We start from the raw sequence: 3,471 nt of genomic DNA, 5'->3' as shown, positions 1-3,471 counted from the left end.
AATGAACATGATGATCTCCGGTAGATAACTCAGAAACAAAGGAAGAAGACTCAATGTCAGCATCATGTGGGTGTTCAGTCAAGGCGACCATCTCAATCCCCGGGGTCTCCCTATCTAAGATATGTGTGTCTGAGGCGAGGCCTCCACCGGGGTCACTGGAAAACTCCCCCACATGAGTCATGATCGTATCAATGAAGCATAGGGAGTCATCAGTCGATTTGGGATGCTTAGGTGATTGTCGAACGTCAAACGTGACGTTCTCATCCCCGACTCGAAGGATCAGTTTGCCATCGCGAACGTCGATCAATGCATGTGCGGTGGCCAGAAAAGGTCTGCCCAAATGAGTGAATATTATCATCCTCATTCATGTCAAGAATAACTAAGTCCACCGGGAAGATGAACTTAACCAATGCGAATGAGCATGTTCTCAAAAATTCCACGCGGATACTTCACGGAACGATCAGCAAGCTGGATACTCATCCTCCTAGGTCTCGATTCACCTAAACCCAGCTTGCGATACACAGAATATGGCATGAGGTTAATACTGGCACCAAGATCAGCCAGCGCATGAACCAACATATCATCACTCAAGGTACAGGGAATTGTGAAACTCCCTGGATCGGCCCTCTTCTCTGGTAACTTCCTCTGTAAGATAGCAGAACAATTAGCACTCAAAGGAGTGGAAGCTACCTCAGCCAACTTCTCCTTATTCAAGAGAATATCCTTGAGGAACTTCGCGTGTTTAGGCATCTGATTGAGTGCCTCAAGGAATGGGATATTGAGGTAAAGCTACTTCAGAAGATCAAGGAATTTGGAGTTCTGCTCCTCATCTCTGTCTCTATGGACTCTCCCGGGGTATGGCAGTCGGGGTTTGTAAACTCTCGGTGGCTCGCTCGGTGACTGCTGTCTCTCGGTATGTGCTGAACTCCCTGGGATGCTCCTCTGATGCACCTGGGCCGACGGAGACTCCATCTGAATCTCCTCGTCCACCTGCTCCTCTCCATCGACTGCAGGCTCCTCGACAACTCCTCTTTTAGATCTCTGCTGAATCCCGGCTCATCTCGTGCCCCTGCACCGCTCCTTGTCGTCACAGCCTTAACGAATCCTCTCGGGTTTTGCTCGGTATTACTCGGTAGCGCCTGTGGCCTCTCATTTAATTGACTGGCTATCTCTCCCATCTGCCGCTCGAGATTCTGAATTGACGCTGCCTGATTCCTCATGAACTGCTCATGCTCTCGAAACTTCTCCTGCGTCTCCTTGTGTCGGGAATCCTCTCGTGACATAAGCTGCGAGAACATCTGCGTCTGTTGCGCCATCATCTCCTCCAAAGTGGGCTTCTTCTCCCCATTGCTCGCTCCCTCACCGGCATCCTGAAATAGACTCTGGCGTTGCTGAAAACCGGACTGGTTGCCGCTCCTCCAGTTGGAGTTCTGATTTCCCTTCCGTCCAGAATTATAAGAATTGGAAGAATTTGGATTTCGGTTTGGATTTCCTATGAAGCAACGGCCTCCTCCTGGGAACTGACTGGGCACTGAACGGTATCATGCCCACCTCTGCAGATCTCACACCACTTTCTCTTCGTGTGCATGTCCTTTACCATCTTCGCCAACGCCTCGACTTGTGTCGTCAGTGCGGTGGTGGTGTCCACCGAATGCATGCCTCGTGAGATGGAATCGACGGTCTTACCTCCTCTAGCGGGTGGTCTCTGGTACCCACTCATAGCTAACCCATTGAATAAAGCGATACACTCATCGGGGTCCTTTGTTGTCAACAGATTTCCTCCTGCCGCCGTGTCGAGCATACTCTGCGTCGCGTACGTCACTCCATTGTAGAATTTCTTGACGAGCGCCCAATCCTGCAAGCCGTGGTTAGGGAACAACGCCAATAAATTCTTGAATCGCTCCCAGGTCTCATAAAAACTCTCTGTGTCCTCCATCTGGAAAGAATGTATCTGGTTGCGCAAACGAGCGGCCTTAGCCGGAGGATCGTATATTTTAAGAAATTGGGTCTGCATGGCAGCCCAAGTAGCTATAGAGCCCTGTGGGAGGGACTCGAGCCACAGACTCGCTTGATCAGCGAGTGAAAACCGAAAGACGCGGAGCTTAACGGCGTCTTCGGAAACGCCCGCAAGATGGAAAGTGTCGCAAATATGCACGATGCGAGTGAGATGAGAGTGCGGGTTCTCATGAAGCAACCCATGAAACTGAGCAGAATGAGCAATGGTATTTAGAGTGTTCGACGGGATCTGCCAGTTCGTAGTAACTCTAATGGCGGGTGGTGCGATGCTGGATCTCGCGCCAGCATTGGCCGGTCGGGCCCGGTCCGCAACTGTCCTCCTCGGTGGAATGTCGCCCATGATCCTATCCTTATTGTCGGGGTCAATGGATGAAGAAGTGGATGAGGGGTGAAACGGGACGACGTCTCTCACGAAACTCTCTCTCTGGCTCGGGAAATGCTTCAATGTCGGGTGGTCCACGAGATCGAGTCTGTCGCATAAAAACTATAATTACAGATAAGATTATCTAAACTATTCTAACAAATAAGTAAAATAAAACAAAAATAATTACAAGTAGCACAAAGGGTAAGTCCTAACTCAGATTGCTCTCAAAACGCCTAAAACCGTGTCCCCGGCAACAACGCCAAAAACATTATGTGTGTCTAATTACCCTTTAAATATGACCCTCACAACTAAGCTTTAATATTAAAACAAAAATCCTAAAACCACACACAACCGGAAAGTGTACCGATCGCAAGTAGTATAGACTTAGGAAGTCCGAGTAATCGAACACGTGGACACGTCAGAACGCTAAAGATCACTAACCCTAGACAAGACCTACCTTAGAATAATAATTATATTGATTTTTGATTTTTAAATACTTAACTGAACTAACTAGATTGACTGACAAAACTTACCAAAAATAGAAAACTTAACGGAAAACTAACTGTGTTAACTTAGGATGGAGAAAAACGTCTACCTAGGTCTGAATCAAATTGTAGGCCTAACAAGCTAATGGATTTAATGATATATACACACCGGTCCCTAAAGATGACAAGACTAAGGATCGCTCGGGCTCACCGGATTACCTCTCGGTCTCACACAACAAACCAAAACTACTCAAAATCGGCTAAAACGACCAAACCGGGAAACAATTGCTAACGTGTTCTAATGAAGGATCACCTCTCGGTCTCACCAAAACTCGACCCTATTGGCAATGAATACTACACAACCAAGGATGGAGGAACAATTCAACTTAAACCAAAATAGTTCAACTAGTCGCTCAAAACTCCTAAACCTGACAATAAACGAACTCGCTTTCGCGCAATCCTTATTCTAGCATGCAAAGGCAATGAGACAACCCTAACTTCCTATCATCTCAAGGTCTCAAAGAAGGTGTTTAACCTCTGTACTTAATCCAAATAATCATGCAACAAAACCCTACGGTGGTACCTACCGCAAACAAACCCTAAACA

This window comes from Bidens hawaiensis, unplaced genomic scaffold (genome assembly GCF_021521415.1).
Source record: "Bidens hawaiensis isolate Kalapana, Puna unplaced genomic scaffold, B.hawaiensis_p1.1 tig00101280_1, whole genome shotgun sequence".
In the NCBI taxonomy this organism is placed as follows: domain Eukaryota; kingdom Viridiplantae; phylum Streptophyta; class Magnoliopsida; order Asterales; family Asteraceae; genus Bidens; species Bidens hawaiensis.
Note: the sequence above shows the minus strand (reverse complement) of the source record.